Raw genomic sequence first — 15,006 nt, 5'->3', positions numbered from 1 at the left:
TGGGAGTGCATTATACTATATGGAGGACTATGGGGAGTGCATTATACTATATGAAGGACTATGCGGGGTGCATTATACTGTATGGAGGACTATAGGGGTGCATTATACTATAGGGAGGACTATGTGGAGTGCATTATACTATATGGAGGACTATGGGGGGTTCATTATACTGTATGGAGGGCTATGGGGAGTGTATTATACTATATGGAGGACTATGGGGGAGCATAATACTATATGGAGGACTATGGGGAGTGCATTATACTGTATAGAGGACTATGGGGAGAACATTATACTATATGGAGGACTATGCAGGGTGCATTATACTGTATGGAGGACTATAGCGGTGAATTATACTATATGGAAGACTATGTGAAGTGCATTATACTATATGGAGGACTATGGGGAGTATATTATACTATATGGAGGACTATGGGGAGTTCATTATACTGTATGGAGGGCTATGGGGAGTGTATTATAATATATGGAGGACTATTGGGAGAGCTTTATACTATATGGAGGGCTATGGGGGTGCATTATACTGTATAGAGGACTTTGGGGAGAGCATTATACTGTACGGACTATGTGGGTGCATTATATTGTACAGAGGACTATGGGGCACATTATACTCTATAGAGGACTATAGGGAGTGCAATATACTGTATGGATAACTATGGGGGTGTGCATTATACTATAGGGAGGACTATGGAATGCATTATACTATATGGAGGACTATGGGGAGTGCTTTATACTATTGTCAGGAATTATGTTGCCTTCTACAGCTTGACCACTAGTGGTCACTATTGTTCACTTTAATAATTGTGCTGTAGTTTCACTCCTTACCCCTGGAGACTGCTGTTGTGTTCTACCATTGACCTTTTCCAAAATGGCGGATTCTGAATCTATGGAATCCATCTTGTTACCGGTTTGGGCCTACTTAAAGCCGCATGGATCTCTCACTCATTGCTTGAGTATTGTGTCTAGCTGTTAGCTTAGCTTCAGTCTCCAGCTCCTGAACATTCTTACCCAGTCTGCTCTAATTTAACTGCGGACTGTTTCCTACAACTCCTTGCTATCCCCAAGAACTTCTACTACCGCTTGCTGATCCTGCTTGTGCTCCTTCGGCCACTGGTTTCCAGCAGTACTACACCTGTATCGTAACAGGATACTCAAGTCTTCATCAAGTACCCCGCAGAGGGAGGAAAATTGGAGGTGCGTGTAAGTAAGATGAACTGTTTGCTTACCAATATCTATGCAGATATGCAAACACTGAAAACAAAATACATGGCATTTGAAAATTAGACAACTCATAATGTTCACATTTTTGGACAAGCTACACAGGATCTACAGAATATTGTGAAATATCTAAGCAATAAGATTGCACTGCAGTCTGAACAGATCCTTCAGCTACAAAATCAACATATTGCTCCGGCCCCTCCACCCACCCTTCCACTCCCACCTTTCAGGTTTGGTGGAGACCGTGACAAATTTCGTGGCTTCATCAACCAGTGCAGATTGTACTTTTGTGCACACACTGCTCACTTCCATACTGACAGATCAAAAGCATTGTGTATCATTATGCTACTGACACATAAAGCATTGGCTTGGGTCAGCCCCCTTATTGAAGCTCATGATGATCGACTTAATGATCTGGAGGCTTTCCTATCAGCCATGAGCCAGAATTTTGATGACCCTAATCGTTGTGCAACAGCTTCAGCTACATTGATGGCGCTATGTCAGGATAAACGATCTGTTGCTGAGTACGCCACAGAATTCAGGCGGTGGGTGATTGATTCCGAATGGAATAATGCTGCAAAATTATCTTTTTTTAAGAATGGACTCTGCAGCGCCCTCAAAGATGAACTAGCCCGGGCCAATGCTCCCACAAATTTTGATGACTTCATGCACCATTGTATTCGTATAGACAACCAACTGGAATTGTGGAAAGTGGAATTCAAACTGGTCCCGCAACAATAATCGTTATCCACCAGCTTCAACCACCAGTTGCAGAGATTTTGAGATAAAGAGTCCTCACATATCTGAAGTTGAATCCATGAGGGTCAACAGCCTGTTAAAAAAGTGAAAGTGCTGAGAGAAAAGAATAGAGACTTCAGGAAAATCAGTGTTTTTATTGTGGCAAGACTGACCACTTTCTCGACTACATAAAACAGAGGCAGTGGTAGCATATCCCAACTTTTTCAATGAAGAATCAGTCTTATCTGAACCAGCGCCTACAGTGAATGCTGTTATCCATTCAATTTCTTCCATTAAAAAAGAAAACAACGACTCTCTGCTTCCTTTCTATCAAGTCTCAAGTTGATTCTCAATGGACTTCCACATCTGCCACGGTTGATTCAGGAGCAAATGGAAATTTTATGGACATCTCTTTTGCAGGAACATGGGGTAAAAATTCAAAGTAAACTTTCATCTATTATTATGGTAACTGTTAAAGGATCTCCACTAAATTCGGACCAGTGAATCAAGAGATCAAACCCTTAGAGATAGTTATGGAATCTAATCACCATGAGGTCACACCCTTCTTACTAATCTCATCTTCACATTTTCCAATAATCCTAGGGTTGCCATGGCTACAGACGCAAAATTCCCCAATCAATTGGGGAACCAAAGAAGTGTCTTTTCCATCTACTGTCCACTCCCCACAGGCTTCACCAAATGAAGAAATTGTAAAGGATCCTGAACAAACTTCTAAACTACCATCTATAGTTGTGCTCAAAAGTTTACATACCCCGGCAGAGTTTTTCCCTTTCTTGGCCTTGTTTCAGAGAATATGAATGAGAACAATAAACTTTTTCTCCACTGAAGCCATTTATTGTCAAACTACTGTGTTTTCTCTTTTTAAATCTTAATGACAACCAAAAACATCCAAATGACCCTTATCAAAAGCTCACATACCCCAGTCCTTAATACCATGTATTGTCCCCTCTAACATCAATGACAGCTTGAAGTCTTTTGTGGTAGTTGTGGATTTTTCGAATGGTAAAGTTGCCCATTTTTCTTGGCAAAAGGCCTCCAGTTCCTGTAAATTCCTGGGCTGTCTAGCATGAACTGCGCGCTTGAGATCTCCCCAGAGTGGCTCAATGATACAATGATACTGAGGTCAGGAGACTGAGATGGCCACTCCAGAACCTTCACTTTGTTCTGCTGTAGCCAATGACAGGCTACTTGGCCTTGTGTTTTGGATTGTTGTTATGTTGGAACGTCCAAGTACGTCCCATGTGCAGCTTCGGGGCTGAAGAGTGCAAATTTGCCTCTAGTATTTGCTGATAATGTGCTGCATTCATCTTTCCTTCAACTTTTACCAAGTTTCCTGTGCCTTTGTAGCTCACACAACCCCAAAACATCAGCGATCCACATCCGTGCTTTACTGTAGGAATGATGTTTCTTTCATCATAGGTCGTGTTGACCTCTCTCCGAATGTAACATTTATGGTTGTGGCCAAAAAGTTCAATTTTGGTCTCATCACTCCAAATTACCTTGTACCAGAAGTTTTGAGGCTTGTCTCTGTGCTGTTTGGCATAGTGTAGGCAAGATACTTTGTGGCATTTGCACACTAATGGCTTTCTTCTGGGGACTCAACCATGCAGCCCATTTTTCTTCAAGTGCCTCCTTATTGTGCATCTTGAAACAGCCACACATCTAGTTTTCAGAGAGTCCTGAATTTCAGCTAATGTTATTTGTGGGTTTTTCTTTGCATCCCGAACAATTTTCCTGGCAGTTGTGGGCAAAATTTTTATTGGTCTACCTGACCGTGGTTTGGTTTTTATAAAGCCCCTGATTTTCCATTTTTTAATTACAGTTTGAATGCTGCTGACTGGCATTATCAATTCCTTGCATATTATTTTTGTATCCCTTTCCTGTGTTATACAGTTCAACTACCTTTTCCCATAGATCCATTGACAATTCTTTTGCTTTCCCCATGACTCACAATCCAGAAACGTCAGTGGCTGGATGAAAGAGTCTGTCTGGATCCCACAAACTCACTCAGCTTTTATGTACACACATTGATTACAAGGAAACAGGTCACAGGTGAGGATGTTACCTTTAATAGCCATTCAAACCCATTTGTGTCAAATTCTGTGCATGTTATCAGGTCAAAATAATCAGGGTATGGGAACTTTTGATCAGGGTCATTTGGATGTTTTTGGTTGTCATTAAGATTTAAAAAGAGAAAACATAGAAGTTTGACAATAAATGGCTTCACCCAACCAATAACCATGAGTGGAGTAAAAGGTTTTTTGTTATCATTCATATTCTGTGAAACAAGGCCAAGAAAGGAAAAATTCTGATGGGGTATGTAAACTTTTGAGCACAACTGCCTACAAGTAGTATTCAACCCCTGCAGATTTAGCTGGTTGACACATGCGGAATTAACTTGGCATTGTGACATTTGTACTGTAGATCAGCCTGGAAGTGGGAAATGCACTGCAGCAAATTTTTTTTTTTTTTTTTTTTTTTAAAAAAACGTTAAAAGTTAATTCAGAGTGTCATTTATTATTCAACCCCTCAAGCCACAAGAATTCTGTTTGGTCCCCCAAAAGTATTAAGAAGTAGTTCAGGCACCAAGAATAATGAGCTTCACATGTGTGGATTAAAGATCTCTTTTGCCAGCCTTTTCTGACTATTTAAGACCCTCCCCAAACTTGTGAACAGCACTCAGACATGGTCAACATGGGAAAGACAAAGGAGCATTCCAAGGCCATCAGAGACAAGATCGTGGAGGGTCACAAAACCCTTTCCAAGGAGTTGGGCCTACCTGTCTCCACTGTTGGGAGCATCATCCGTAAGTGGAAGGCTTATGGAACTACTGTTAGCCTTCCACGGCCTGGACAGCCTTTGAAAGTGTCCTCCCGTGCCGAGGCCAGGCTTGTCCGAAGAGTCAAGGCTAACCCAAGGACAACAAGGAAGGAGCTCCGGGAAGATCTCATGGCAGTGGGGACATTGGTTTCAGTCAATACCATAAGTAACGTACTCCGCCGCAATGGTCTCCGTTCCAGACGAGCCCGTAAGGTACCTTTACTTTCAAAGCGTCATGTCAAGGCTCGTCTACAGTTTGCTCATGATCACTTGGTGGACTCTGAGACAGACTGGTTCAAGGTTCTATGGTCTGATGAGACCAAGATCGAGATCTTTGGTGCCAACCACACACGTGACGTTTGGAGACTGGATGGCACTGCATACGACCCCAAGAATACCATCCCTACAGTCAAGCATGGTGGTGGCAGCATCATGCTGTGGGGCTGTTTCTCTGCCAAGGGGCCTGGCCATCTGGTCCGCATCCATGGGAAGATGGATAGCACGGCCTACCTGGAGATTTTGGCCAAGAACCTCCGCTCCTCCATCAAGGATCTTAAGATGGGTCGTAATTTCATCTTCCAACAAGACAACGACCCAAAGAACACAGCCAAGAAAACCAAGACCTGGTTCAAGAGGGAAAAAGTCAAGGTGTTGGAGTGGCCTAGTCAGTCTCCTGACCTTAACCCAATTGAAAACTTGTGGAAGGAGCTCAAGAATAAAGTCCACATGAGACACCCAAAGAACCTAGATAACTTGGAGAAGATCTGCATGGAGGAGTGGGCCAAGATAACTCCACAGACCTGTGCCGGCCTGATCAGGTCTTATAAAAGATGATTATTAGCTGTAATTGCAAACAAGGGTTATTCCACAAAATATTAAACATAGGGGTTGTATAATAATTGACCCACACTTTTATGTTTAAAATTTAATAAAATTCAACTGAGCAACATAATTTTTTGGTTTGTAAGATTTATGCTTCTGTTCATAAAACCTACTCTCGTTTGCAGTTTGAAGGCTCTAACTTATTTGCATCTTATCAAACCAGCTAAATCTGCAGGGGGTTGAATACTACTTGTAGGCACTGTATAAGGAATTTGCTGATGTAGGTGACAAGAAAAATGCAGACAAACTCCCTCTTCATCGGCCGTATGAAAACACTCAAGGAATACATCGATGAAAATGTAGCCAAAGGGTTTATTCATCCATCTCCATCACAAGCAGGTGCGCCTATATTTTTTGTCAAAAAGAAAGATGGTTCCTTAAGGTCCTGCATTGATTACAGAGAATTGAAAAAAATTACTGTAAAGAATCATTACCCTCTGCCTTTGATCCCTGAGTTGCTGGACTGAGTTTGTCATGCAAAGTTGTTCACAAAACTGGATCTTCGAGGGGCATACAACTTGGTTCATGTTAGACCAGGTGATGAATGGAAAATGGCATTGAGATCACGTTATAGACACTGAGTACTCAGTCATGTCGTTTGGACTGTGCAATGCTCCTGCAACGTTTCAGCATTTTGTTAATGACATTTTCAGAGACTTGCTTGATCAATTTGTAGTCATTTATCTGGATGATATAGTAATATTTTCTAATTCTGCAGAAGAGCATCAGAATCATGGGAAAACTGTGCTAGAGCATCCAAGAACCCACCATCTTTATATTAACCCCTTTACAACCCAAGGTGGTTTGCACGTTAATGACCAGGCCAATTTTTACAATTCTGACCACTGTCACTTTATGAGATAATTACTCTGGAACGCTTCAACGGATCCCCCTGATTTTGAGAATATTTTTTCGTGACATATTGTACTTCATGATTGTGGTAAAATTTCTTCGATATCACTTGCGTTTATTTGTGAAAAAAATGGAAATTTGGTGAAAATTTTAAAAATTTTTAAAATTTGAATTTTTATGCCCTTAAATCAGAGAGATATGTCACACAAAATAGTTAATAAATAACATTTCCCACATGTTTACTTTACATCAGCACAATTTTGGAACCAAATTTTTTTTTTTGTTATGGAGCTATAAGGGTTAAAAGTTGACCAGCGATTTCTCATTTTTCCAACAAAATTTATAAAACCATTTTTCTAGGGACCACATCACATTTGAAGTCACTTTGAGGGGTCTTTATGACAGAAAATACCCAAAAGTGACACCATTCTAAAAACTGCACCCCTCAAGGTGCTCAAAACCACATTCAAGAACTTTATTAACCCTTCAGGTTCTTCACAGGAATTTTTGGAATGTGGAAGAAAAAAATGAACATTTAACTTTTTTCACAAAAATGTTACTTTAGACCCATTTTTTTCGCAGGGGTAACAGGAAAAAATGGACCCCAAAATTTGTTGTGAAATTTCCCCTGGGCACGCAGATACCCCATATGTGGGGAAAAACCACTGTTTGGGCGCACGGCAAGGCTCGGAAGGGAAGGAGCGCCATTTGAATTTTCGATTGTAAAATTTGCTTGAATAATTAGAAGATGCCATGTTGCGTTTGGAGAGCCCCTGATGTGCCTAAACAGTGGAAACCCCCCACAAGTGACCCCATTTTGGAAACTAGACCTCCTGGGAACTTATCTAGATGGGTGGTGAGCATTTTGAACCCCCAGGTGCTTCACAAATTAATCCGTAAAAATGAAAAAGTATTTTTTTTCCCACTTTTTCATTTTTACGAATCAATTTGTGAAGCACCTGGGGGTTCCAAGTGCTCACTATGCATCTAGATAGGTGCCTTTGGGGGTCTAGTTTCCAAAATGGGGTCACTTGTGGGGGAGCTCCAAAGTTTAGGCACACAGGGGCTCTCCAAACGTGACATGGTGTCCGCTAACAAATTGAATGGAAAATCGGCTCAAATTGTTAGCGGACACCATGTTGCGTTTGGAGAGCCCCTGTGTGCCTAAACATTGGAGCACCCCCACAAGTGACCCCATTTTATAAACTAGACCCCCCAAGGCACCTATCTAGATGCATAGTGAGCACTTGGAACCCCCAGGTGCTTCACAAATTAATCCGTAAAAATAAAAAAGTGTTTTCTTTTCCACTTTTTCATTTTTACGAATCAATTTGTGAAGCACCTGGGGGTTCCAAGTGCTCACTATGCATCTAGATAGGTGCCTTGGGGGGTCTAGTTTCCAAAATGGGGTCACTTGTGGGGGAGCTCCAATGTTTAGGCACACAGGGGCTCTCCAAACGCAACATGGTGTCCGCTAACAATTTGAACCGATTTTCCATTCAATTTGTTAGTGGACACCATGTCGCGTTTGGAGAGCCCCTGTGTGCCTAAACAGTGGAAACCCCCCACAAGTCACCCCATTTTGGAAACTAGACCCCTCAAGGATTTTATCAAGGGGTATAGTGAACATTTTGAACCCAGAGGTACGACACAGAATTTGATAACATTAGGTCATCATATTGAATAAGTTGTCATTAGTCTTGAGCGCAAGTGCTCGCTACTTGAGTTTGCATCGGGTACTCAGGTATGCACCATGTACTGCGTGTGCTCGAGTGACATGCTCGAGTCCCTGCCCCGCATCTTTCACGGTTATTAGACACCCAAAGAAAAACATGCGGGGATCGCTCGTGCATGGCAGGCAATCCCCGCAAAGTTTTTTTGGCCGCGAAGCATATGGGGCGGAGACTCGAGCATGTCACTCAAATACCCACGATACTCAACGCATACCAGAGCACCCGATGCAAACTCAAGTAGCGAGCACTTGCGCTCAACACTAGTCGCCATATCGTCATCTTTTTTTCTTACTTTTGAAAAAAATCCCAACCCCATCACAACCCTAACCCCAACCCTAGCCCCAGCCCTAACCCAACCCTAACCCTAGCACAACCCTAACCCGAGAGTTTATTTTTTACGCCGTTCCTCGTGCGGTATAAGTGATTAGACGACTTTATTCTTCGGGTCGGTGCGATTACAGCGATACCAGAATCATATGGGGTTTTATGATTGATAGCTGTCACACACTAAAAGACGCATTTTTTGTAAAATCTAGTTTTTGCATCGCCATATTTTGAGAGCTATAATTTTTCCATATTTTGGCAGACAGAGTCATGTGATGGCTTGTTTTTTGCGGGATGAGTTGACGTTTTTATTGGTGCCATTTTCAGGCACGTGACATTTTTTGATCGCTTTCTATTCCGATTTTTAGGAGGCAGAATAAACAAAAACCAACAATTCAGGAATTGTTTTTTTGCTTGTTTTTTTTATTCTGTTCCGCATGTGGTAAAATTGATAAGGCAGCTTTATTCTTTGGGTCAGTACGTTTAGAGCGGTACTACATTTATATCGTTTTTCTATGTTTTGGCGCTTTTACACAATAAAAGCTATTTTATAGAAAAAATTATTTTTTTGCATCGCTTTATTCTGAGAGCTATAACTTTTTGATTTTTCGGATGATGGAGCTGTATGGCGGCTTGTTTTTTGTGGGACAAGATGACGTTTTCAGGGGTACCATTTTTATTTATATTCATCTTTTTGATTGCGTGTTATTCCATTTTTTGTTTGGAAGTGATGATAAAGCATTGTTTTTTGCTTCGTTTTTTATTTTTATTTTTTACCATGTTCACTGAAGGGGTTAACTAGTGGGACAGTTTTATAGGGCAGGTCGTTCCGGACGCGGCGATAACAAATATGTGTACTTTTATTGTTTGTTTGCTTTTTTTCATAATAATATTTATTGATGGGTACATTATATTTTTATTTTTGGTGGATTTTAAACAAAATATTTTTACAATTATTTTTTTATTTTTTTTTCCACTTTCTGACAGTTTTTACACTTTTTTCCTTTGTCCCCCTCTGGGACTTTCACTTTTTTTATACTGATCGCTTGCATAGCATAGGGATGGAGCACCATCCCTGTGCCATGCAGGCAGTCAGCGCTGCACAGTGAGAAGATTGTTCGGTCATGCACTGCGCATGACCAAACAATGTTCCTGCTGTCTGGTGACCCGGATGTTGTCATGACGACATCGGGTCGTCATGGCAACACCCGGGAAGCCGCGGCAGACAGCGCTGGAGGCTGGAAGAGGAGGTGAGTATTGTGATCACCTCCCCTTGCCACCGCAATGCTGCGATCGACTTCGATCGCAGCATTGCGGGGGTTAATGTGCCGGGAGTGGTGAGGGACCGCTCCCTGCACATAGTACCGGGTGTCAGCTGTGACAATCAGCTGACACCCGGCGGCGATCGCGCCCACACAGCCTGTGTGCGCGCGCGATCGCGATGAGCTACTAATACGGGTCAGGCTCTTAAGTCCCAGGGCACAGACGCGTATTAATACGTCATGGGCTTTAAAGGGGTTAAGCTGGAAAAAATGTGAGTCTCATGAAACAGAGATCCAGTTCTTGGACTATATAATTTCTACTCAAGGATTGCAAATGGACTCTAGCAAGATTCAAGCTATCACTGAGTGGGTAACGCCAAAAAACGTAAAAGAAGTCCAACAATTTGTGCGCTTTGTCAATTTTTACAGATGTTTCATTAAGAATTTTTCAGGTATAATTGCACCAATCACCGAATTAACAAAGAAAGGCATATCGTTTGTTTGGTATCCTCAAGCACAAGATGCTTTTTTCTTGCCCGAAAACGAAGTTCGCCACAGCTCCTATACTAATTCCGCTGTTGAAAGGGGGAGTAATGTCAGGAATTCTGTTGCCTTCTACAGTTTGACCACTAGTGGCCGCTATTGTTCACTTTAATAATTGTGCTGCAGTTTCACTCCTTACCACTGGAGGCTGATGTTGTGTTTTACAATTGCCGTTTTCCAAGATGGCGGATTTTGAATCTGTAGAATCCATCTTGTTTCCTGATTGGGCCTACTTAAAGCCGCATGGATCTCTCACTCATTGCTTGAGTATTGTGTCTAGCTGTTAGCTTAGCTTTAGTCTCCAGCTCCTGAACATTCTTACTCAGTCTGTTCTAATTTATCTACGGATTTTTTCCAACAAGTCCTTGCTATCTCCAAGAAATACAGCTACCGCTTGCTGCTCCTGTTTGTGCTCCTTTGCCACTGGTTTCCAGCAGTACTATGCCAGTATCGTAACAACTATATGGAGGACTATGGGGAGTGCACTATACTATATGGAGGACTACGGTGAGTGCATTACACTGTATTGAGGACTATGGGGAGTGCATTATAGTGAGGTGCCTGAGCAACCCCTATAGTTTGTTAGTGGTAGTTTGTGTTTGCAACTGTATGTTGCCAGGTCCCCCGTCCTTAGTCTAAATTAGTTATTTCCCTATCCTGTACCGTCCTTGTAGTATTGTGTAGTTTATACGTGTCCCTGAAGCCGTTCCAGCAGTACCTGAACCCTGTAGCCACTTCAGTGCTACCTGAACTGTTTCCCAGAGACCTGTGGGTCTGAACAAGAACCTATCCCCGAAGCCCAGGTTGTCCGCACTGTCCGACAGTTTCCGAATCCTTCCTGTCTGCAACCTAGCTCCCGTGTCCCCGTCCAGCAAACCCGACCCCTGGGATCAGCAACTGCGGTAGCGGGGTACTGCCTGGTAGTGACCCCTGGGGCTACCTGCAGCTCACGCCTGACTCCACCTTCAGGAGCTTCACTGAACACCAGGTAGCCGCTTAGCTACGCCCCACCTAGGTAAGCCCGGCCCCGTGGCACAGTGAGTTCACGAACCACGTGCGCCACCGGCAAGCGTGAAACATTATACTATATAGAGGACTATGGGCAGTGTATTATACTGTATGTAGGATTATGGGGAGTACATTATACGATATGGAGGATTATAGGGTGCTGTATACTATCTGGAGGATTATGGGGCCCATTATACTATATGGAAGGCTATGTGGGGGCTATTATAATATATGGAGGTCTATGTGGAGCCATTATAATATTTGGAAGGCTAACTGGGAGCCTTTATACTTTATGGAGGGGTGTGTGGGGTGCATTATACTGTATGCAAGCAATTATACAGTGTGAAGGTTTGTGTGTGGTCCATTATACAGTGTGGAGAGGTGTGGGGGGCCATTATACTGTATGTAGGCACATTATGCTGCATGGAGGGCTGTGTGGGCGTCACAGTTGGGGGATCACACTGTTGGGGGTCTGTGTGGAGGGTACTGTGGAGGAATTCACTGTTGTGGGTATCATACAGTGTTTGTGAGACACTTTTGTTGGCATCATACTTTATGGGTGAAATAAAGGAGAATCTAGAGCTTCAGTAGGAGCAAAATTACAACTTTTTAAAGGTTGCAAAGTTTTGAGATATGCTCTTCTGTGACCCCCGCAAAATATTAATTTACTTTTTTTTGTTGGGGGGGGGGGGGGCAATTAGAACTTTTTCTATGGCGCCCTATAATTTCTATGTACACCACTGGTGAAGATTTATAACAAAAAAAATAAAAAAAAATCCTCACCGTTTCTGAATCTACCATCAGCACATATTTTACCCACTTATTAGTACATGTTTTAGGTGCGATTCAGTGACAGAAAGTAGAAATCTTAAACTATTAAGGATATGTCAAAAATAAAATCTGGGCCATAAAAATGACATAATCGTAAATTCACCTCCATTAAATGATGGTTCATTTCAGGCTTATACTGATGTTTTTGACACCCTGTGTCAAACTCTCTGACATTTTTTACCTCACTGATGTGATAACAACAATTTTTTTTTATTATTGTCGTTACACAGTCGCCATTTACCTCATTAAATAACTGCTGGTTTGGTGGCCACCCAGGCCTCCTAGAAACATGTATAAAAATGGGAAAACAAGAATAACTATAACTATTATCAAACAAGTTCTTGATTCACTTTTAAACTTGACCTTTTTAGCCTTCATTTCTGACTAAAATCTTACCTGCAACCTCACATAAATCTCTATTAAAATACTTATTATAGTACAAATATATTGCCATTTCACTATTTGTGCTATAAATGACATAATTTACCTCACAAAATTGTAAAATGCTAATTAATGTAGCTGTAGAGTAAATTTTACCTCAGAGTTGCCACCAGCCACCATTTTGTCACCAACTTCCCCTCAAGAAGTGTCCGGAACGATTCACCTCAGTGGGACAGGTTTCAAGCTCCCTCACCCCCGCCATGTAGTTTTTAGTAATCCCACCTCACCTTCTAGCTAGGAAATTGGGGGGCAGACAAGGGTACAGAGGTAGCGACTGAACTATCACATGACTCTTGAAAATGTTGATTCACCTTTTTCCAGACCATTTTAGCTTTCATTTTTGACTGAATTCTCAGCTGCCACCTCACAACATCCCGATTACAACCCATGATATATTAAAAATATATTGCCATCTCGCTATGTGCGCTATAAATGACATAATTTACCTAAAAAAAAAAAATTAAAAAAAATATAATTTTGTGCAGTCGACGATCAAATGTTACCTCAGAGCTGCGCTCAGCCACCATTTTGTCATCCAGTTTCCTTCTCCAAGTGTCTGGAATGTTCCACTTTAACGGGAGAGGCGTCAAACAAAATTTAGTTTCTAGCACCCAAAGACCCCATTCCATATTCTTTTGGGGGGTCACCTGGGGATGTAGATATTTGGAGTGCAGAGCTCTTGACCAATGGAAACCCATCAATCCCTAGAATGCTGTTACAAACATATATCTAGAATATATATATATATATTGCTGCACATTTTGTTCATTTTTTATGATGGTTTCGCAGCGCTTTTTCAGGCGGGTTTCAGACATAATCCACCTGAAAAAAAAAACACGTTGTTTAGAAGAGTTTTTTTCAAAGTTTTAGAACAGTTTATTTTTCCCCAGAAGTGTTTTTTTTCCACAGTCTTCTGACTAAACAACACCTGGAGTGTTTTCCCATCAGAAGCTGCTTTCTAGAAGTGATGAGCTTTCTTTTTTTCCCCCACTAGGCTCTTTTTTTTTTTTTTTTCCAAAGCCTGAAAAACTGAACGTATGAACATGGTTTTTACAACAGAAATTGATAACTTTTTGATGCGATTTTTCAGACGTTTATTTCGACAAAAAAATCCCCCAGAATAACTCTTGTGTAAAAAATAATGGAGACAGATTGTTCATCTTCATTTTACACCGCGTGACATAGCCTCATAGTGAAGTGCAGGAAGTCCAGGTAGGGGTGTTGCATCCATAATCATAATGCAGGTGCAAAGAAAACTGCCATGTTACATCCACCTGAAAGCGACCATAGGCAGCAGATATGTTGCTCGTGTTACACTGTATTATTGCAGGTAAAACATATCCTACAATGGATTACCTGGGCTAATACATTGTAACAAACCCTCAGCTATGAGAAGGATTAGGTCTGAGCAAGTTTCATACTCTGAATAGAAACCATAATCCCCCCATTCAGTGACCGCAAGCCCCAATATTGATATTTTTGACGCCCAGCACCCCAGGAAGTTGGTCGAAACAAACCTCTCCGACATTTTTTACCTCACTGACATCGTGATAACATAGTAATTATATTATTCTTGCAGTGCTGTCGCCATTTACCTCATTTAATGGCTGCTGCTTTCTTTGTCACTGAGGTTTCCTAGAAACCGATCTAAAAAGGGGGAAATAAATAAATTAATTACCAAGAAATATTGTCACACAACTTCTTGATTCACCATTTTTAGCCTTCAATTCTGACTAAAAATCTTACCTGCTGCCTCAGGCATCCCTATTTAATCCCGCAATGTATTACATATATATATATAAATATACATACACACACATACTCTAAATGACAATTTACCCCCAAAAAATTGTAAAAATTTGTATAATTTTTTTCAGCTGTGGAGTGAATTTTACCTCAGAGCTGTCGTCAGCCACCATTTTGTCACCAATCTTCCTCACCAAGTCAGATTTCAGTCTGGCTCCATGCAGTTTTTTCTCCCACATCACCCACTTATAATGAAATATTTGAGGTGCAGAGGTAGCGACTGAACTATTAACAAGAGTCTTGAAAACGTTGATTCACCATTTTCTAGGCCATTTTAGCCTCCTTTTCTTATTAAATTCTCACCTGCTACCTCACAACATCCCAATCACAGCCCATAATATATTGCCATCTCACTATTTGTGCTGTAAATTACATACTTCACCTCAAAATAATGCAAAATTATATTTTTTTTTGCAGCTGAAGAACAAATTTTACCTCACAGCTGTTCTCAGCCACGATTTTGTCACCCATTTTCCTCACCAAATGTCCAAAATGTTCCCGTTCAGCTGATT

The 15,006-nt window shown here is 41.4% G+C and overlaps 1 long non-coding RNA gene across 1 annotated transcript in view; it reads right to left on the bottom strand.

The window, feature by feature from the left end:
• Positions 1 to 14,325, bottom strand: part of LOC141153545 (uncharacterized) — an 884,623-nt gene extending 870,298 nt beyond the window's left edge. The window contains exons 1-2 of the long non-coding RNA XR_012247318.1: positions 14,284 to 14,325; positions 13,192 to 13,510 (exon numbers count right to left, since the gene is read on the bottom strand). This is a non-coding gene — a long non-coding RNA (uncharacterized lncRNA). The remainder of the gene's footprint in view (positions 1 to 13,191; positions 13,511 to 14,283) is intronic.
• Positions 14,326 to 15,006: the final 681 nt, after the last annotated feature.

The sequence above is a fragment of the Phyllobates terribilis genome, unplaced genomic scaffold (genome assembly GCF_046119375.1).
Source record: "Phyllobates terribilis strain yellow unplaced genomic scaffold, ASM4611937v1 Scaffold_7__3_contigs__length_470593459, whole genome shotgun sequence".
NCBI classification, from domain to species: Eukaryota; Metazoa; Chordata; class Amphibia; order Anura; family Dendrobatidae; genus Phyllobates; species Phyllobates terribilis.
This window is presented reverse-complemented; position numbering and strand designations above follow the sequence as displayed.